Below are 23,079 nucleotides of genomic sequence, written 5' to 3'. Positions count from 1 at the left end.
ACCCCACCTGCCCTAGAAGTCCAGATGAGCGAGTAGTTGAACTGTTTTTTGCCTTCATTGTCATTCCTTTCTGAAATTATTGCCGGCCTTTGTTAAAGACATGAACCTGAGCTTGTGCAGCCTGGGGTACTGATCTTGGGGTTGCTGAAGAGAGTAGGTGCCAACAAAGAATGAAAATCCCTGCTACCTGTTCTCCTTCCGAGAGTCAGGAGGGAACAGTCAAGACCCCATACAGTTCACTGCCACGTGGAGCCCTGGCTGTGGCAGTGGCGTGGCCCACCAAAGCCAGGAGCAACAGGCAAGACCCCAGACCCCAAATGCTAATGGAACACCCTGGGGAGGACGAAGGAAAGGCAGAGAGTCAGCGGAAACCTTCCCAAAGGACATTTCCCTCAGTTTCATCTGGGAGCTGACACTCAGCTGGTACACACCCCTTCAGCCACACAAAGTTTGGTGACTAGCCTCTGGCCAGAACCTGCGGTGTGTCTCCCTACCCTGAACCCTTCCTAAGATCCCTACCACGGCCTCGCGATCCAGGCACTGGGCGTGTAACACTTGACTCTGCAGGGGTCCCCAGGCCAGCTTTTGGTTAGTTAGTTGTCCGCGCTGTTAAAGATTTGACTACTGTTACATGTTTGACTCTCGTCTTTGGTGATGGTACCTATTTCATAGGAATTAGAAGCTGGAATCCAGGAAACAGGCTGGAAGATGAAATTAAAAAGTGGATACAAAGCTTCTAATCAGAGCCAGACACAATCGGCGATCAACTATATCCCAGTCTCTCCCCTCTTCTCTGATCTGTACTTTCCTTAATGAGGAATGAGACTTTAAGTTGACTTTTTTTTATCTTCAAGTCTCTCTCTCTCTATCGATTCCCTAACTTCCCTCTCTTGCCTTCATTTCATCCTAGAACTTGTGCCCACGACTTCTTTTCTAAGTAAATATTAACCTCCTTTGACTCTGAATCTCTGGAAAATTCTCAGTTCCCTATTTTTGCTGGCACTGTGACAGGTCCTCATTTCTCCTTCCCACTCCTCTCTATTTATAGTTTTCACATTTTTTTTGGCAGGTTGGCTACAGAACACTCAAAAATTGCAAAGAGAAATACTGTGTTCTGGAAATTCGCCCGAGCATTTTTTTCCAATATCGTCCTTATGCTCTTCTGATCCTCTCTTGAACTGTTGGACTAAAGCAGCTGACGCTTCCACCAGCAACCAGAGTCATCCTGTCCACTACTGTGGGAACAGAGGGTTTCCATTTGGAACTGCAGACTGAGCCTAAAGTCTGGTGGCCCTTTGGTGCCAGGATAGCAGGTATGGGACGGGTGGGACATGGAGGACAAGCATCATGGTAGAGGTCTCCATTCGACCAGGAAAGCTCACAATGAGCCAACAGGTACATTTCAACATCTTCTGTATTTTCCTTATAACCTGTTTCATTCCAGAGTGGATTTGAGATCATTTAGTTTGATTCTTAAATGTTTCCCATTCCAACCGGAAACAGACTCATCCTACAGGCTCCCAAATTCTGCCTCATCTTCCTAATCAGTTAGTACCCCAAATTGGGTATGATAGTGCCAGAACATTCTTCCATGTGTATTTTATAACAGACTAGTATTTTATTAGTTTTTTTCAAACTAATAAGAATGATAAGGGTAACTTTTTTTTCTTTTAAAGCATAGGCAAAATCACGAAAGACATTGAAATGAACCTAAAAGATTATAGTGTCTTCCAAGGGAAAACAGGTGTTGTCTCATGTACCGTTCTTGGCTGACCAATTCTATGGGATATTCTGTGCCTTTCTTGTCTTTGAGCTATTTTGCAACTCTATAGATTGTACATAATTGATGTGGATGCAGATGATCTTGTCTAGCTATATGTAAATGAATTTTGTCCACTGGAAGTACAGTTGACCCCCTTTCCTTTGGTAGAAGGCAGTTTTGCATCCATTTGCATTCTATTTGCATATCTATTTGCATCTATCAAAGCAAATTCGTTTAAGTATTACTGATTGTATATGTGTCTGCCTTGAGATTCTTGCTTGAAGTGGTGGTAACATCTTAGTGGTTCCCGAGCTAATGAATGAATTAAACAAAATCCCTTCAGGCATTCATCTCATATTTGTAAAATGGTCCTTATTTAATCTTTTCGAGAAAATGATACACTAGCAAACCATGACAAGATTCTGGTAAATGAAAAGTGCAATGAAATCAAATCGGAATGAATTTTAGAATTACCTTCAATGTGGCCCACGCTATGCCAGAGGCAGAGAATGATTGAATCTCAAAGACATGACTTCTGGCCCCCAGGAGTTACAGTAATCTGTGTCAACATTGGCATGCCTGAGAAATGCATGTGACATTCCCATCAGGGTTTCCCCGGGGGTTCAGTTAACCTTTCTCTTCCAAGCTACCCTCTCTTGTAGTGATATCAACTGTGCCCTTGGTTTCAGCTCCCATTCCCTAGCCAACATCTCTCCCACTGATACACGACCATCTGTTTCTTTCCTACCCACCAGGCCCGTGTAACTGACTACCTACTCATGCTATTTCACTGATGTTCCACCTATGCCTCAAAACCCAGCATGTTCAAAACTTGATTCATCATCGTTTGTGAAAGAATGGCTTATCCTCTTTTGCTTTGTTTCTTTAGAAATGATTCTACCAATGCCAGCGGCATGCACCAGAAACCAGGAAGGAATCATACAGCTGAGCCAACCTGCTGTACTTTAAAACACTTGACCACAATTCTCCAGTGGATACTCAACCCTGGCTTCAAACTCCCTTGTCTCTCCGGTGAGTTTGCTTTCCCTCCTTCAAGACTTGCCTCAACAATCCCTACCCCTACCTCTTCTGAACTATGTCACCTCACTCCCAGCTCCTGTCCTAGGGATGAGGGAGCAGAAGGCAAGCTTAGGACAAAGCAGAAACTGGCACCCTACACCCTCTCCCCATGCCATATGTGTAACATTCCTCATGCACTCCTGGCTGCCCTAAAGGAAAAACGATGCTTAACTGATAGAGATCCCAGTCCTGCAGGACAGGAGTATCCCTCCATCTACGAATGTCCTAGTGACTTACAAGGAAGGAAGAAGCTTTCTCATCAATAGCCTGACTTCCAGAGACCCATACCTCAGTTTCCGGAAGCCCTAACATCACCCTCCCCTCCATAAAATTGAGGGAGGCTAAGGGGGAGGGAAGTGTAATAAAACTGAATTTCTTCTAAGCCCAAATCCCACTGACAAGGATGTGTGATAGAAGGAATGTAACATATCTCCAGGAAACTCCTGACTGTCTTCATGCTTTCCCTCATTAGAGGCAAAAACAGCCTTGACTTGACAATAACCAGGTCTCCCTTATCCTGAAATTCTTCTTTAGCATATGACAGTCCTTCTGGACACCCCCTTTGTCCTCACCTTCCTCAGCTCCCAGTCAACCATGCCTCTGTCTGAGCAGCTCTTTCTGCCCTTGGGTCCTGTCCCTGTGTTTTAATAAAACCACCATTAGCACCTAAGACGTCTCAAGAATCCTTTCTTGGTCATCGGCTCTGGACCTCACCCCACCAAACCTCACCTGTGTTCCAAAACTTCATCACTAGTGTCACACTTCAAGAAAATAAAAGCCCTTTGTGCAGGAATTCCCTTATCTTACCACCACCCAATCAAATCTACACCTACATTTGTATCCATTTTTAATTTGTTTTTAGACATTTACTCAACAAATATTTAGTCAGTACCTACTGTGTGCTACACACTGCCCTGAGTGTTTGTAAATCTGTGGCGAACGACACAAAAAAGTCCCTGGCATCATGGAATTTACATGGTAATTGGAGAAATGTACAAGAAACACAGAAAGAGTTGAAGACAGAGCAGGTTTATTGAGAAGAGCAGACATCCCCAGCTAGGGTTTGTTCTTCCTTGTGCCTGGGATTTGTTCCTTCCAGCCCTCTCCAGGACTCCACTCCCAGGGCCAATATCAAGTTCTTGTTCCAATGGATCCTTCCAGTCAGAAGACAAATGAACTTTTTCTTAAAAACAAAAGGAAAAAACACAAAACAAAGACTTCCTTTAACCTTCTACCTTCCTATAACAACCTCCATATTTCTCTCCCCACCTCATTCCCAGCATAGCTTGTAAAATATTTGTCTACACCTGTGGGTGTAGGGTACCATGTCCCCAAGGGTAGTTGAAAAAATCTCTATAAAGAATCCTCATGTGCAGGTCATTTTAAGGGAGTCCATTTCCAGATCCAAACTCCATGTGTACTCTGTAGGATAGGTGATATGCCCATTCTTGGGTCTGATATCAGGATACTCCTCTCCTTCCTGGAAGATCAAGACACTCCTCTCAGATCTTATTAGAGTGTAGGACTTGGGCTGATACCAAAGTTGAAATACCAGTTTTGTTTCAAATAATGCCCTTCTGTGGGCAGTACTGGGGCTCCACCTTTAGAGCTTCCTCTCCTTATTAAGGGTAAAGGTTAACATCGGAAAGGGGATTAGGGCAGATGTTGGAAGTGCTCAGAATAACAATCAGTTTTGGTTAGTGACACTCATTCCTTCATATTTAAATTAAACTACATATTTTTAGGGACATAATAGGGAAAAGCACAAGTAAGGATTTTAATGGTTTCATTCCATTCTAGTATGGTTTGGGAAATAAAATAACAGAAAATGAGACTGTTCTGCCTTTAAAAAAATCAACTTGTAGCAGGCAAATGTTATTCCAATGAAGTCGATCCTTTTCTTTCTCATTTTCTTTTTCAAGAATTATTTATTTATTTGGTAGAGAGAGACACACACACACACACAGAGAACACAAGTAGGGAGAGCGGGGGAGGGAGAAGCAGGCTTCCTGCTGATCAGGAATGTGGGCCTTCATCCCAGGCCCCTGGGATCATGACCTGAGCCAAAGGCAGCTGCTTAGTGACTGAGCCACCCAGGTGCCCTCTATCTCATTTTTTAAATGTTTAATATTTTCAACACCTAGTTAATAAAATATACATATATTGTGATGAAAAGTTTATGATTAAAAAGTTTCAGATGTCCACTTAAAAATGTGCAAGGTGTGTGAATTCTCATAGGCGGTCCATGCACCATAAACGCCTATCAGTAGCAAACGTGGATGTACTCGGTGTCTCTAGGTTCCCGCTTCCTTAGTGCCCTCTTAATCACATGGTTTCTCTTCCTACCATCCTGGACCTGTATTCTCAATTTGCTTCTCTATTTCATCTCTGCCCCTTTGAAGAGCTTGATTCTGGGTCTTCTGTAGCTATGCGTTCGCTCTCTCTCTCTTTCTCTCTCTCCCTCGATCAGGCTTTCACAACCTAGCACTATTGATACCTGGTGGGTGATTCTCTGCTGTGGGGCTGTCCTGTGCCCTGCAGGACAGTTAGCAGCATCTCTGGTCTCTAGCCACTAGATGCCAGAAGCACCCCCCCCCCAAGTGGTGACCACCAAAAATGTCGCCAGATATTGTTCAATCGGCCCTGGGAGCAAAACTCCTTGCCTCCCAGCCCCAGTTTTAAAACCACTGCTTTGGCTGATTCCATTCAGCATCATTGATTTAAGTTCTTTGTAGAAGCTGAAGGCTCTGAAGTTAATGTCTTTAATCCTAATCCGCCCTTGGAGCTGAGAATCACATGGCCAGCTGCCTGCAGCATATTTCTCCATGAATAAGTAACAGGAGTCTTATTTTCACCATGATTTCTATCCTGCTCCCTCCTCACCTACTCCTGTCCCAGTCTCCCCATCTTAGTAAACAGCATCCTCACCTCCTACTGGCTAAAGCCTCAGCCCCTGGGATAAATTCCCCCTTTCCCTTTTCTCGTATCTAATCCATCAGCAAAACCAACTGATTTGACCTCCAAAACAGAAGTCAGACTTGCTCACTGCTCTTTATATCCATTGCTCCCATTTGAATCCAAACCCTGAAATTTTTTTTTGCACATCAGACACTGTTAACAGTCATTGGTCCCACGACTACACCTACACAGATATTTTACAAGATCGCTAATCACCACCAAGTTGCCAGATCCAATGATTAACTTTCAGATCTAAATGAATCAACCTGTCAGTCCTATAGACATAGAACCTCCTCCACTTCTCTGGAAATATTCTATCTTTTTCATCGTGATGTTGGCTCTCCCTTCCTCTTCCACACTGGTCAGTGATTATGGCTCCTTTCCTGGCTGGGTTTTTTTGAGCTTCCTGACCTTTAGACATCAGTCCTGTGCTCAGGGACTCGGACCTTCTGCTTGAGTTTTCTGTTGTGTTAAAAAAAATTCAACTGAGTACATTTTAAAGAACCTACTGGCTTTATTCAATGATTCACGAAATGGGCAGCATCCTGCTTGCAGACTGAAAGGAGCTCGGAGGAGCAGTACAAAACGAAAGACTTTTATAGGCAGAAGAGAGGAGGAGCAAGGAAGTCACGTCAGGCAAACAAGGCAGGTTGGTTATGGCCAGGTGACTTGGCTTCTGGGGATGGCAGGGGTCCGAGGGAGTGGGGATCAGGTGGTGTCTGCTTGCCTAGGCTCAGATTCCATTTCTGGGACAGCTGAAATCATAATTAAGTCTGGTTTGGGGGACATGGGGCTTAGCATAAGCAACTCCATTTTGGGCCTCTTGTTTTGTTTTTAATAGTTACTTCATAACAAATAATAACAAGTTTAGTAACTTTAAACAGCTGAGTTTACTATCCTACCATCTCTAGCTGTCAGGAGGCCAGAAACAGCTTAACCAGGGTCCTCGGCTCTGGGTTGCCGGGGGGAGGGGGTTGGGGAGAAGGGGGTGGGATTATGGACATTGGGGAGGGTATGTGATTTGGTGAGTGCTGTGAAGTGTGTAAACCTGGTGATTCACAGACCTGGGGATAAAAATATATGTTTATAAAAAATATATGTTTATAAAAAATAAAAAATTTAAAAAAAAAAAAAAAAAAAAAAAAAAAAAAAAAGGAGGAGAGAAGGAGCCCACCAAGCTGTGTTCTCACCTGCAGGTTCCACTAGGGAAGGCTCTGCTTCCAAACTCACTCGGGTTGTTGGAAGAACTCATTTCCTTGTAGCTGTGTGATTTGGGGGGCAGCCCATGCTGGGGTGGGCCAGAGAGATTCTCCAGGCTATTAACTGTAAACCATCCTCAGCCCCCAGAGGCTGCTTGCAGTTTCCTGCCATATAACTCTCTCCACAGGTGATTCTGAATTTGGCTCTTTGCTTCTTCAAGTCCAGGACAGCCTCTCACTCCAATCAGTAAAACAGTCTGATTTAATATAATGAGATCATAATAGTGACATCTTCTTACCTTGCCAAATTCTACTGGTTAAAAGCAAGTCCTAAGTCCCATACACACTCCCATCCATACTCACAGGACAAATACCAGGGGACAGATATCATGAAGCTGCCTTATCATGTTGCCAAACACACCTCTGTCCATACTCACTGCGTAGGTAAGCCCACTTCTTCTCAGGGCTTGAACCCTATGTCCTAACGGTGTTCATATTTGTGCCTCCAGCCTGGGTCTCACCCATGAATGGCAGACTCGTGTGTTCAGCTGCTGGTTGGGCATCCCCATGTGGATGCAACGACCATCTCCAGAACCAAACACCTGTTGCCCATCAAACTTGCTTCTCCCGTCGTCTTTCCCATCTTACCAAGTGGTAACGTCACTGTTCCAGGGCCTCAGGCTCCCAAAATTGTAAAATCATCCCAACTCTTGTCTTTTCCGCACACTCCACCCTTAATATATTTACAAATCCTGCGTGTTTTGTCTTCAATATACACCCAGAATCTCCCCCCTTCTCCCCACCCCTGCATCTACTGCTCTGGTCTGGGCCAATACCCCTTCTCACCCAGATCAGTGGTCCTCAACCAGGAGAGTTTTGTGTACCTGCTCCTCCGCAGGGGATTTTGACAGGGTCTGGACACACTTTTCGTTGTCACAACTTGAGAGTGGGAAAGGGCGCTCCTGCGATCTAGTGGTCAGTGCACAGGACAGCTCCCCATAACAAAAATTAATGTGGCCCGAAATGTCAGCAGTATAGAAATCTCAGTCTACATTAATGCAAGAAGCATCCCCACCCCACAACCCCGCAAGTCCGTTCTGCACACAGCAGCCTGAGTGATTCTTTTCTTTTCTCTTTAAGATTTTATTTATTTATTTGACAGAGCGAGAGAGAGATCCATGTAGGCAGAGAGGCAGGCAGTGGGAAAGGGAGAATCAGGCTCCCTGATGAGCAGAGAGCCCAATGCGGGGCTTGATGCCAGGACCCCAAGACCATGAACTGAGCTGAAGGCAGAGGCTTAACCCACTGAGCCACCCAGGCGCCCCGATCCTTTTCTAATCAAAATCAAGTCAAGCCTCTTCAAAACCATCCAAGCTCTTCTCAGCTGGCACAAATTTAAAGGCAAATCTTTACAATGGCCTTCAAGACTTTATGTGATCTGACCCCACTACCTTCCTTACCTACCTCCTACCACTTGCCGTCTTGCTCATTTTTTGCCCAGCATTATTGGTCGCTGTGTCATTCTTTAAACACACCAGATGTGCTCCCACCTTGGGCTTACTGTTTGCTTTGTGTTGGATGCTCTTCTGAAACAGCACAACTGCTTGTTCCTTAATTTCCTCCAGGTCTTTCCTCAAATGAGGGAGACTTCCCTGACACAGTCCCATAGAAAATACCAACCTGCTCCCCTAATCCCCACACCCCATGTCCACTCACTCAGCTTAGTTTCCTTCCTAACCCACATCAACCCCTGATATGTATGTGTATTTATTTGCTTCATTTCTCACTCAACAACTAAAATGAAAACTCCAAGAGGACATCAAATTTATTTTGTCTCTTGTTAACTATTCTGTCTTTAGGGTTTAGAACAGTACCTGACACATAGTAGATGTTCTGTAAATATTGGAGAATTATTTGTTACTATCTTTGCCTTTTCTCTATCCATTCTTTACACAGCAGCCAAAAATGACATTTTAAAAATGCAAAAGGAATCCCATGGCCACCCTCCACCCACCAGTGTAAAACCCTTCAACGGCTTTTCGTTGTGCTCAAGCCGCAGCTGACATTCTACAGCCCAGGCCAGATTAAGCTTTCAGAGTTCTTTTTTTTTTTTTTTTAATTTTTTATTTTTTATAAACATATATTTTTATCCCCAGGGGTACAGGTCTGTGAATCACCAGGTTTACACACTTCACAGCACTCACCAAAGCACATACCCTCCCCAATGTCCATATTCCCACCCCCTTCTCCCAAACACCCTCCCCACAGCAACCCTCAGTTTGTTTTGTGAGATTAAGAGTTATTTATGGTTTGTCTCCCTCCCAATCCCATCTTGTTTCATTGATTCTTCTCCTACCCACTTAAGCCCCCATGTTGCATCACCACTTCCTCATAGCAGGGAGATCATATGATAGTTGTCTTTTTCTCTGCTTGACTTATTTCACTAAGCATGATACGCTCTAGTTCCATCCATGTTGTCGCAAATGGCAAGATTTCATTTCTTTTGATGGCTGCATAGTATTCCATTGTGTATATATACCACATCTTCTTGATCCATTCATCTGTTGATGGACATCTAGGTTCTTTCCATAGTTTGGCTATTGTGGACATTGCTGCTATAAACATTCGGGTGCATTTGCCCCTTTGGATCACTACGTTTGTATCTAAAAAATAGAAATGGAAGGAAAACTTCCAAAGTCATTTTATGAGGCCAGCATCACCTTGATCCCAAAACCAGACAAGGATCCCACCAAAAAAGAGAGCTATAGACCGATATCCTTGATGAACACAGATGCGAAAATACTCAACAAAATACTAGCCAATAGGATTCAACAGTACATTAAAAAGATTATCCACCACGACCAAGTGGGATTTATTCCAGGGCTGCAAGGTTGGTTCAACATCCGCAAATCAGTCAATGTGATACAACACATCAATAAAAGAAAGAACAAGAACCATATGATACTCTCAATAGATGCTGAAAAAGCATTTGACAAAGTACAACATCCCTTCCTGATCAAAACACTTCAAAGTGTAGGGATAGAGGGCACATACCTCAATATCATCAAAGCCATCTATGAAAAACCCACCGCAAATATCATTCTCAATGGAGAAAAACTGAAAGCTTTTCCGCTAAGGTCAGGAACACGGCAGGGATGTCCATTATCACCACTGCTATTCAACATCGTACTAGAGGTCCTAGCCTCAGCAATCAGACAACAAAAGGAAATTAAAGGCATCCAAATCGGCAAAGAAGAAGTCAAATTATCACTCTTCGCAGATGATACGATACTATATGTGGAAAACCCAAAAGACTCCACTCCAAAACTGCTAAAACTTATACAGGAATTCAGTAAAGTGTCAGGATATAAAATCAATGCACAGAAATCAGTTGCATTTCTATACACCAACAGCAAGACAGAAGAAAGAGATATTAAGGAGTCAATCCCTTTTACAATTGCATCCAGAGTTCTTAATCACTGGAAAGACGATGGTGTTGTCACCACCAGAGATATTTAAATATTTTTGAAGATTAGATCCCAAAGTAAGTGTGCTAAAAGCCTAGCAATATCCGATTTCACAAACTCAGATTTCATAAAATCTCATTAGTCTTCTCACCTTGTGTAAGTTTAATCTTTCCTCGGCCCCTTTTCTCTTCTGTTTCAGGCACTCACCATACTTTGCCAGAATGACCATAACGGCCTTCAAACCTGTCATCTCATCTTCAGGAATATGCCCCTTTCCCTCCCCTCCTCACACCAATTCATCCTCTAAACTTATTCTAAGATGATCACTCTAAAATGTGCATCTCACTGTGTCCTTCCCCTACAGGAACTTACTCAATAGCTCCTAAGGACGTGTGAATTTCCTTGGTGTGGTATTTTTACAAGACCCTTTGCTTGCAAGTGGCAGCAATCCAAAGAAAACTGGAGGAACCAAAAGGGAAAAGCAAGCAAACAAACAAAAAACAAAGTAATGTCCAGGTTCCTGTAGGGGTGGATACCACAGAAGTTCATAAAAATCCAAAAGAAGATGGGGTACCTGGGTGGCTTAGTGGGTTAAGCCTCTGCCTTCGGCTCAGGTCATGATCATAGGGTCCTGGGATCGAGCCTCACATCAGGCTCTCTGCTCTGCAGGGAGCCTGCTTCCTCCTCTCTCTCCCTACTTGTGATCTCTGTCAGATAAATAAAAAAATCTTTTTAAAAAATCAAAAGAATAGCTGCAGAACTAATATTTCAGAATCAAGAACTAGGGACTGGAAAACGGCAAAACACTTTTCTCTTTGTCCATGTCTCATGTTTACTCGTCTCCATAGGGCTGCTTTCTTCTCTGGTCAGACTCTTCAAGTGTCCAGGACGATGGCCATGGCCAGCTCCTGAATCCCATCCAGCAAGACCAGTCACTCGCCTAAAGAGAGAACTTTGTCTTCCTGTCATTTACATATCAATCCCAGGGAGACTCTGATTGGTCCTATTGGTCTAGGGGGAACAATCACTATTTGGGTTTCTATGTGTGCCCATCCTCCCCCAGACTGCATAAAGCACAGGTGAAATTTTTTTAAATTAACATATAATGTATTATTTGCCCCAAGGGTGCAGGTCTGTGATTCATCTGTGTTACACATTTCACAGAACTCACCATATCACATACCCTCCCCAATGTTCATAACCCAGCCACCCTCTCCATCCCTGCAAACCTCAGTTTGTTTTGTGAGATTAAGTCTGTTATGGTTTGTCTCTCTCCCCAACACAACTTGTTTCATTTTTTCCCTCCCTACCTCCCATGACCCGTTAACCTGCCTTTCAAATTCCTCATATCAGAGAGATCATATGATAATTGCCTTTCTCTCATTGACTTACTTCACTTAGCATAATAACCTCTAGTTCCATCCAAGTCATTGCAAATGGAAATATTTCATTTTTGATGGCTGCATAGTATACCTCTGTGTGTGTATGTGTGTGTGTGTGTGTGTGTGTGTGCGCCTCTGGGTGTCTGTGTTTCAGTGTGTAAAGAGGACCTGGCCATGCCATCGTGGGTGGAGATGCCCCAAGCAGGATCAGGCTGATGAGGGGTTAGACGTCTGGTGGGCAAGTCATGTTCAAACACCAGTTTAAGGCTGGTTAAGTGGTATTGGGTGTAGGGTCTACACCCTTCTGCCCAGGGTTTATCCTGAGATCCTGAGGGGATGGGTCCATGACCCAGGAGCTCAGCTAACCCTAAAAGTAACCACTAAGCCTGCCCCAAATGCTAACCTAAACCCTGACCTGACCCTAACCCTGACCCTGACTGTGATCCTGACCTGAACCCTAAACCTAAACCTAAGGCTGACACTGATCCTGATGTGGACCATGAACCTAAACCTAACTCTGACATTACCATAATCATGACTCAAACCTAACCATGACCCTGACCCTGACCCTAATCCTAACCCTGACGCTGACCTAACACTGACCCTAACCCTAACCCTGACCGTGACTGTGAGCCTGACCCTAACCATAAACATAAAGGCAATTCTAACCATGACCCTAATATGGACACTGAACCTAAACCGAACACTGACCCTAAACCTAACACTAACCACTACCCTAAACCAAACCCTAACCCTGACCTTACGCTATCTAACGCTAACACTAAACATAACCCTACTTCTAACTCTAAACCTAACCCCAATCACAAACCCTACTGCCAAAACCTAACTGTGACACTGAACCAAAAATTGACCCTAAACCAAAGCCTGACCCTAAAACTGACACTGGCCCTGAACTTCACGTGACCCTGACCCTGACCCTAAGCCTAACCATGACACTAACACTGACCATTACATAATCCTGTCCCTGACCCGATTGTGGACTTTAATCCAACACCTGAACCTAACAGTAAACCTGACACTGGCGCTAAACTTCACACTGACCCTGACCCAGACCATGACCATAAAACTACCCTGACACTAACAGTCACCCAGACCCTGACCTGAACACTAAACCTGACCGTGACTGTGAGCATGACCCTAACTCTAACCCTAAATGTAGCCCTGACCCTGACACTAACACGGGCCCTCCCCCGAATCCTATCGCTGAAGCTAACCCTAACACTAACCCATAACCCTACCATGGACCCTGATCCTAACAAGTTCTAAAGCTAACTGTCAACCAAACGCTAACCCTAACACTAACCCTAAACTTTAACAATAACCCTGACCATATACCTGACTATGATCATAACCCTAACCCTGAACTTTGCCTATACCAGACCCTAACCCTAAACCTGACCCTGGCCCTGACTCTAAACCTAACATGACCCTAACAATGACCACTATATAACCGTGTCGCTGACCCGAATGTGGACTTTAAACCAATATCTGATCCTGACCGTAAACCTGACACTGGCCCTAGAATTCACCCTGACCCTGACCCAGGCAAAGACCATAAACCTAACCCTGACACTAACAGTGACCCTGACCCTGACCCTAACACTAACCCTGATACTGAATGTGAGCCTGACCCAAACTATAATCCTAAACGTAACCCTGACCCTGACACTAACACGGTCCCTGACCCGAAACCTAATCCTGAACCTAATCCTAAAACTAACGCCTAACATTGTCCCTGACACTGATCAAAACAAGTCTTACCCTAACACTCAACCTACCTCTAACCCTAACCCTAATCCCACTTTAACAATAATCCTGACCATCTCCCTGACCCTGATCATAACCCTAACTCTGAACTTAACCTTAAACCTGACCCTGGCCTTGACCTTAATACTGACCCTAACCCTGACTGTAACCTAAATCTGACACAATCCGTGATCCTGAAAAGAATCGTAACCCTAAAGCTAACCCTGATCCTGAACCTACTCATAAAACAGAACCTAAACATAAAGCTGACCTTACCATAACCATGAACCTAACCCTGACGCTGACCCTAACCCTGACACTAAACCTGTCCCACACCTAACCCTGACCCTGACATGAACCTTGCCCCCAAACCAAAACTAGAACCTGACCCTAAATCTAACCATGACCCTGAACCTGACCCTAAACCTAACCGTCAACCTAACACTGACCCTGAACCTGACTCTGACCGTAACGCTAACCGTGACCCTACTGAGAGCCTGACCCTAAACCTAACCATGAACCTAACCCTAACACTGACCCCTACCCTAAGCCTTGCGCTAACCCTGACCCCAATGACGTCTAACACTAACCTTGACCCTACGTCTTTCTTAACCCTAACCCTAACACTAACCTAGTCTAAAACCAGCGCATTCCTTCCAGCGGGGACAACAGCTGCACCCAGGCTTCCCACAGGCTGGGTGGAGGCTGTATGCGGGTCACTGGATGGGCCCTGCATTGAGTGGAGTGTGAGCCTTGAACAGCTTGGGGACTGGCGGCTCAGGGAGCTCTGGTGCAGCAGGAAGTTCGGTAAGGAGCCCCCAAGCAGTGGTGAACTCACTACCGTGATGACAGAGCACAACGGATTTGGAACCCACGTATCCAGGCACCCCATTACAGAGAAAACCCCCCTGCCCAGATCATTTCAAGGCACAACCTAAAGAAAGCGACATGTTCTTCTGCTGTACTGAAGCCGAGAGGATGCAGGGAGAAGATAGCTCGCCCGCCAGACACGTCCCCTCCCTGTCAGGTCATATCAGATTTCCCCAACGCCTCAGGCCCTTTGGCCAATAAAATCAAAAGGTGACACGAGGGGGCTCAGAGTCAGAGAGTCCCACACCTTCTGATCCACCGGTGTAGCCCTTGGTCTCCTCACCGTCTCTGTGTGTGTGTGTGTGTGTGTGTGTGTGTGTGTGTGTGTGCCTCTGGGTGTCTGTGTGTCTGTGTGTAAAGAAGACCTGGCCATGCCATCGTGGATGGAGATACCCCAAGCAGGATCAGGCTAATGAGGGGTTAGATGTCTGTCTGGTGGGCAAGTCATGTTCACAGCCCAGTTTAAGGCTGGTTAAGTGGGATCGGGTGTAGGGTCTACACCCTTCTGCCCAGGGTTTATCCTGAGACCCTGAAGGGATGGGTCCATGACCCAGGATCGGGCTAACCCTAACAGTAACCACTAACCCTGACCTTACACTGACTGTGAGCCCGCCCCAAACCCTATCCCAAGCCATGACCCTGACCCTGACCCTGACTGTGATCCTGACCCTAACCCTAAACCTAAACCTAAGCCTGACACTGACCCTGATGTGGACCCTGAACCTAAACTTAACTCTGACATTACCGTAACCATGACTCATACCTAACCATGACCCTGAACCTGACCCTAATCCTAACCCTGACGCTGACCTAATACTGACCCTAAACCTGACCGTGACTGTGAACCTGACGCTAAACCTAAACCTAAAGGTAACTCTAACCATGACCCTAATACAGACCTTGAACCTAAACCTAATGCTGACCCTGACCCTAACAATAACCCCTACCCTAAACCAACCTATACCCTGACCTTACGCTGTCTAACCCTAACCCTAACCATATCCCTACTTCTAAATCTAACCTTAACCCCAATCCCAAACCCTATCACCAAAGCCTAACAGTGACACTGAACCGAACATTGACCCTAAACCAAAGCCCAAACCTAAGCCTGACCTTGGCTATGACCTTCACCTAATCCTGACCCTGAGCCTAATCTTAACCATGACACTAAACTGACCACTACATAACCCTGTCCTTGACCCGAATGTAGACTTTAAACCAATACCTGAACCTAACCATAAACCTGACACTGGCGCTAAACTTAACGCTGACCCTGACCCAGACCATGACCATAAACCTAACCGTGAGCCTCACAGTGATTCCGACCCTGACCTGAACACTAAACCTGAGCCTGACTTTTAGCCTGACCCTAACTCTAACCCTAAATGTAACCCAGACACTGACACTAACACGGGCCCTACAAGAATCCTATTGCTGAAACTAACTCTAACACTAACCCCTAACCTACCACTGACCCTGACCCTAACACGTTCTAACCCTAACCATCAACCTTCGCTAACTCTAATACTAAACCTAAACTTTAACAATAACCCTGACACTATACCTGACTATGATCATAACCCTAACTCTGAACTTTGCTTCTACCAGACCCTGACCCTAAACCTGACCCTGGCCTTGACCCTAAACCTAACCATGACCCTAAATGACCACTACATAACACTGTCCCTGACCCAAATGTGGACTTTAACCATATACCTGAACCTGACTGTAAACCTGACACTGGCCCTGGACTTAACCCTGACCCTGACCCAGGCAAAGACCATGAACCTAACCCTGACCCAAACAGTGACCCTGACCCTGACTCTGACACTAACCCTGGCACTAAATGGGAGCAGGACCCTAACTCTAACCCTAAATGTAACCGTGACCCTGACACTAACATGGGCCCTGACCCGAAAATAACGCTGAACCTAACCATAAAACTAACGCCAGGGGTTAGATGCCTGGTGGGCAGGTCATGTTTACATCCCAGTGTAATGCTGGATAAGTGGGATCGGGTGTGGGGTCTACAGCCTTCTGCCCAGGGTTTATCCTGAGAACCTAAAGGGAGGGGACAATGAACCAGGAGTGGGGCGAACCCTAACAGTAACCACTGACCCTGACCCTGACCCTTACACTGTGAGCCTGCTCCAAACCCTAACCCGAACCCTGACCCTGACCCTGACCCTAACCCTGACCGTGATCCCGACCTGAACCCTAAACCTAAACCTCAGCCTGACGCTGACCCTGATCCGGACCCTGAACCTAAACCTAAGTCTGAGATAACCTAACTATGACTCATCCCTAACGGGACCCTACCTGAACCTAATCCTAATCCTGACGCTAACCTAACCCTGACCCTAACCCTAACCCTGTCCGTGACCGTGTGCCTGACCCTAAACCTAACCCTAAAGGTAACCCTAACCCTGACCCTAATATGGACCCTCAAACCAAACCGAATGTTGACCCTGACAATAACACTAATCCCTACCCTAAACCAAACCCGAACGCTGACCTTATGCTGTCTAACCCTAACCCTCACCATACCACTAATTCTAACTCTAACCGTAACCCCATCCCAAAATTTTCCCCTAAACCTAAATGTGACCATGAACCGAACATAAAGCAAAGCCTGAACCTAAACCTGACCCTGGCCCTGACCTTCACCTAAACTGACCCTGACGCTAATCCTAACCATGACAATAACACTGACCACTACATAACCCTGTCCCTGACCCGAATGTGGACTTTAAACCAATACATGATCCTGAAGCTAAACCTGACACTGGGCCTAAACTTCACCCTGAACCTGACCCAGACCATGACAATCAACCTAACACTGACCCTAACAGTGACCCCGACCCAGACCTGAACACTAAACCACACCCTGACTGTGAGCCTGACCCTTACTGTAACCCTAAACTTAACCCTGACCCTGACACTAACAAGGGCCGTACCCTGACACCTAACGCTGAACCTAACCCTAAAACTAACCCCTAACATTATCCCTGACACTGACCCTAACCCGGTCTAACCCTAACCCTCAACCTACCTCTAACCCTAACCCTAACCCCACTTTAACAATAATCCTGACCCTCTCCCTGACCCTGATCATAACCCTAACTCTGAACTTTGCCTATGTCAGACCTTAACCTTAAACCTGACCCTGGCCTTGACCTTTTTTTTTTTTTTAAAGATTTTATTTATTTATTTGACAGAGAGAGATCACAAGAAGGCAGAGAGGCAGGCAGAGAGAGGGGAGGATACAGGCTCCCTGCTGAGCAGACAGCCCAATGCGGGACTCGATCCCAGGACCCTGAGTTCATGACCTGAGCCGAAGGCAGCTGCTTAACCCACTGAGCCACCCAGGCGCCCATGGCCTTGACCTTAACACTGACCCTAACCTGACTGTAAACCTAACTCTGACCCAATCCGTGATCCTGAACAGAATCGTAACCCTAAAGCTAACCCTGATCCTGAACCTACTCATAAAACAGAACCCAAACATAAAGCTGACCTTACCATAACCATGAACCTAACCCTGACGCTGACCCTAACCCTGACACTAAACCTGTTCCCAAACCTAACCCTTACCCTGACATGAACCTTGCCCCCACACCAAAACTTGAACCTGACCCTAAACCTAACCGTCATCCTAACACTGAACCTGTCCCTGACCTTGACTGTAATGCTAACCGTGACCCTACTGTGAGCCTGACCCTAAACCTAACCATGAACCTAACCCTAACCCTGACCCTACCCTAAGCCTTATGCTAACCCTGACCTCAACGACGTCTAACCCTAAGCCTGACCCTAAGTCTTTCTTAACCCTAACCCTAACACTAACCTAGTCTAAACCCAGTTTTGTTCCCTCCAGCAGGGACAACCCCTGCACCCAGGCCTCCCAGGGGCTGGGAGGAGGCTATATGGGGGTCACTGGATGGGCACTGCGTTGAGTGGAGTGTGAGCCTTGAGCAGCTTGGGGACCGGAGGCTCAGGGAGCTCTGGTGCAGCAGGAAGTTCGGTAAGGAGCCCCCAGGCAGTCGTGACCTCACTTCCCTGATGACAGAGCCCAACGGAATTGGAACCCACGTATCCAGGCACCCCATTACAGAGAAAACCCCCCTGCCCAGCTCATTTCTAGGCACATCCTAAAGGAAGCGACATGTTCTTCTGATGTACTGAAGCTGAGAGGATTCAGGGAGAAGAGAGCTCGCCGGCCAGACAAGTCCCCTCCCTGGCAGGTCATATCAGGTTTCCCCAACGCCTCAGGCCTTTGGCTAATAAAATCAAAAGGAGACATGAGGGGGCTCAGAGTCAGAGAGTCCCACACCTTCTATTCGACCGGTGTAGCCCTAGGTCTCCTCCCCGTCTTGTGTGTTTGTGTGTGTGTGTGTGTGCCACTGGGCTTCTGTGTCTGTGTGTAAAGAGGACCTGGCCATGACATCGTGGATGGAGATGCCCCAAGCAGGATCAGGCTGATGAGGGGTTAGATGTCTGGTGGGTAAGTCATGTTCACACCCCAGTTTAAGGCTGGTTAAGTGGGATCGGGTGTAGGGTCTACACTCTTCTGCCCAGGGTTTATCCTGAGACCGTGAAGGGATGGGTCCATGACCCAGGAGCGGGGCTAACCCTAACAGTAACCACTAACCGTGACCCTGACACTGACTGTGAGCCTGCCCCAAACCCTAACCCGAACCCTGACCCTGACCCTGACCCTAACCCTGACCGTGATCACGACCTGAACCCAAAACCTAAACCTAAGCCTGACGCTGACCCTTATCCGGACCCTGGAACTAAACCTAACTCTGAGATAACCTAACTATGGCTCATCCCTAACCATGACCCTGACCCTGACCCTAATCCTAACCCTGACGCTGAACTAACACTGACCCTAACACTAACCCTGACCGTGACTGTGTGCCTGACCCTAAACCTAACCATAAAGGTAACCCTAACCCTCACCCAAATACAGACCCTGAACCTAAACCGAATGCTGACCCTGAACCTAACACTAACTACCTACCCTAAACCAAACCCTCACCCTGAACTTACGCTGTCTAACCCTAACCCTCACGATAACACTACCTCTAACTCTAACCCTAACCCCATCCCAAACTTTTCCCCTAAACCTAACTGTGAACCTGAACCGAACATAAAGCAAAGCCTGAACCTAAACCTGACCATGGCCCTGACATTCACGTGACCCTGACCCTGACCATAATTCTAACCATGATCTTAACACTGACCACTAAATAACCCTGTCAGTGACCCGAATGTGGACTTTAACCAATACCTGATCCTGACGCTAAACCTGACACTGGCCCTAAACTACACCGTGGCCCTGACCCAGACCATGACCATCAACCTAAACCTGACCCTAACAGTAACCCCGACCCAGACCTGAACACTAAATCAGAACCTGACTGTGAGCCTGACCCTTACTGTAACTCTAAACGTAACCCTGACCCTGAAACTAACACGGGCCGTACCCCGAATCCTATCGCTGAAGCTAACCCTAACACTAACCCCTAACCCTATCTCAGACCCTGACCCTAACCAAGTCTAACCCTAAACCTCAAACTAACTCTAACCCTAACACTAACCCTAAACTTTAACAATAACCCTTACCCTATACCTGACTATGATCATAACCCTAACCCTGAACTTTGCCTCTACCAGACCCTGACCCTAAACGTGACCCTGGCCCTGACCCTAAACCTAACCATGACACTAACACTGACCACTACATAAACTTGATCCTGACCCAAATGTGGACTTTGAAGCAATATCGGATCCTGACCCTAAACCAGACACTGGCCCTAAACTTCACCCTGACCCTGACCCAGGCCATGACCATAAACCTAACTCTGACCAAAACAGTGACCCTAACCCTGACCCAAACACTAACCCTAACACTGAATGTGAGCCTGACCCTAACTCTACCCCTAAACGTAACCCTGACCCTGACACTAACGTGGGCCCTACCCCGAATCCTATCCCTGATCCTAACCCTAACACTAAACCCTAACCCTACTACGGACCCGGACCCTAATGAGGTCTAACCCTAACCCTCAACCTAACTTTAACACTAAACCTAACCCTAAACTTTAACAATAAACCGGACCCTATGCCTGATTACGATCATTACCCTTAACTGGACTTTGCCTATAGCAGACCCTGACCCTAAATCTGACCCTAGCCCAGAACATAAACCTAACCATAACCCTAACAATGACCACTAAATAATCCTGTCCCTGACCCGAATCTGGACTTTAAACCAATACCTGAACCTGACCGTAAACCTAACACTGGCCCTAGACTTCACCCTGAACCCGACCCAGGCAAAGACCAGAAACCTAAGCCTGACCCTAACAGTGACCCTGACCCTGAAACTAACACTAACCCTGACACTGAATGTGAGCCTGAACACATCTCTAACCATAAATGTAACCCTGAACCTGACACTAACACGGGCCCTGACCCGAAACCTAACGCTGAACCTAACCCTAAATCTAACCCCTAACATTATCCCTGACACTGACCCTACCCCGGTCTAACCCTAGCCCTCAACCTACCTCTAACCCTAACCCTAACCCCACTTTAACAATAATCCTGACCCTCTCCTAGACACTGATCATAACCCTAACTCTGAACTTTGCCTATGTCAGAAGTGAATCTAAAACCTGACCCTGGCCTTGACCTTAACACTGACCCTAACGCTGACTGTAAACCTAACTCTGACCCAATCTGTGATCCTGAACAGATTAGTAACCCTAAAGCTAACCCTGATCCTGAACCTACTAATGAAACAGAACTGAAACATAAAGCTGACCTTACCATAAGCATGAACCTAACCCTGAACCTGACCCTAACCCTGACACTAAACCTATCCCAAACCTAACCCTGACCCTGACATGAACCTTGCCCCCCAACCAAAACTTGAACCTGACCGTAAATCTGACCATGACCCTGCCTGGACATAAACCTAACTGTCAGCCTACACTGACCCTGACCCTGACTCTGACTGTAACGCTAACCCTGAACCTACTGTGATCCTGACCCTAAACCTAAACATGAACCTAACCCTAACCCTGACCCCTACCCTAAGCCTTACGCTAACCCTGACCCCAAAGACGACTAACCCTAACCCTGACCCTACGTCTTTCTTAGCCCTAACCCTAACACTAAACTGGTCTAAACCCAGCTCTGTTCCCTCCAGCGGGGAAAACAGCTGCACGCAGGCCTCCCAGGGTCTGGGAGGAGGCTGTATGTGGGTCAATGGATGGGCACTGCATTGAGTGGAGTGTGAGCCTTGAGCAGCTTGGGGACCGGCGGCTCAGGGAGCTCTGGTGAAGCAGGAGGTTCGGTAAGGAGCCCCCAGGCAGTGGTGGCCTCACATCCCTGACGACAGAGCCCAACGCAATTGGAAACCATGTATCCAGGCATCCCATTACAGAGAAACGACCTCCCCAGCTCGATCGAGGCACATCCTAAAGAAAGCACCACGTTCTTCTACTGTACTGAAGCCCAGAGGATGCAGGGAGAAGTGAGCTCGCCCGCCAGACACGTCCCCTCCCTGGCAGGTCATATCAGGTTTCCCCAACGTCTCAGGCCCTTTGGCAAATAAGATCAAAAGTAGACACCAGTGGGCTCAGAGTCAGAGAGTCCCACACCTTCTGATCTATGGGTGTAGCCCTAGGTGTCCTCCTTGTCTCTGCGTGTGTGTGTGTGTGTGTGTGCCTCTGGGTGTCTGTGTGTCTGTGTGTAAAGAGGACCTGGCCATGCCATCGTGGGTGGAGATGCCCCAAGCAGGATGAGGCTGATATGGGGTTAGATGTCTGGTAGGTAAGTCATGTTCACACCCCAATTTAAGGCTGCTTAAGTGGGATTGGTTGTAGGGTCTACACCCTTCTGCCCAGGGTTTATCCTGAGACCCTGAATGGATGAGTCCATGACTCAGGAGCGGGGTTAACCCTAACAGTAACCACTAACCCTGAACCTGACACTGACTGTGAGCCTGCCCCAAACCCTAACCCAAGCCCTGACCCTGACTCTGACCCTGACCATGACTGTGATCCTTACCTGAACACAAAACAAAACCTAAGCCTGGCAAGGACCCTGATGTGGACCCTAACCTAAACCTAACTATGACATTACCGTAAATATGACTAATACCTAACCATGACCCAGACCCTGACCCTAATCCTAACCCTGACACTGACCCTAACCCGGTCTAATCCTAACCCTCAACCTACCTATAACCCTAACCCTAACCCCACATTAACAATTACCCTGACCTTCTCCCTGAACCTGATCATAACCCCAACTCTGAACTTTGCCTACGTCAGAACTTAACCTTAAAACTGACCCTGGCCTTGACCTTAACAGTGACCCTAACCCTGACTGTAAACCTAACTCTGACCCAATCCGTGATCCTGAACAGATTAGTAACCCTAAAGCTAACCCTGATCCTGAACCTACTCATGAAACAGAACAAAAACATAAAGCTGACCTTACCATAACCATGAACCTAACCCTGACGCTGACCCTAACCCTGACACTAAACCTGTCCCAACCTAACCGTGACCTGA

General features: G+C 46.6%; 1 long non-coding RNA gene across 1 annotated transcript; it reads left to right on the top strand.

The window, feature by feature from the left end:
- Positions 1-1,074: 1,074 nt before the first annotated feature.
- Positions 1,075-3,501, top strand: LOC131810136 (uncharacterized). The gene is made up of 3 exons (XR_009345434.1): positions 1,075-1,313; positions 2,652-2,794; positions 2,877-3,501. It is a non-coding gene; the product is annotated as an uncharacterized LOC131810136 (long non-coding RNA).
- Positions 3,502-23,079: the final 19,578 nt, after the last annotated feature.

This window comes from Mustela lutreola, chromosome 10 (assembly GCF_030435805.1).
Source record: "Mustela lutreola isolate mMusLut2 chromosome 10, mMusLut2.pri, whole genome shotgun sequence".
NCBI classification, from domain to species: Eukaryota; Metazoa; Chordata; class Mammalia; order Carnivora; family Mustelidae; genus Mustela; species Mustela lutreola.
Note: the sequence above shows the minus strand (reverse complement) of the source record. Positions and strands in the feature narration are given on the sequence as shown.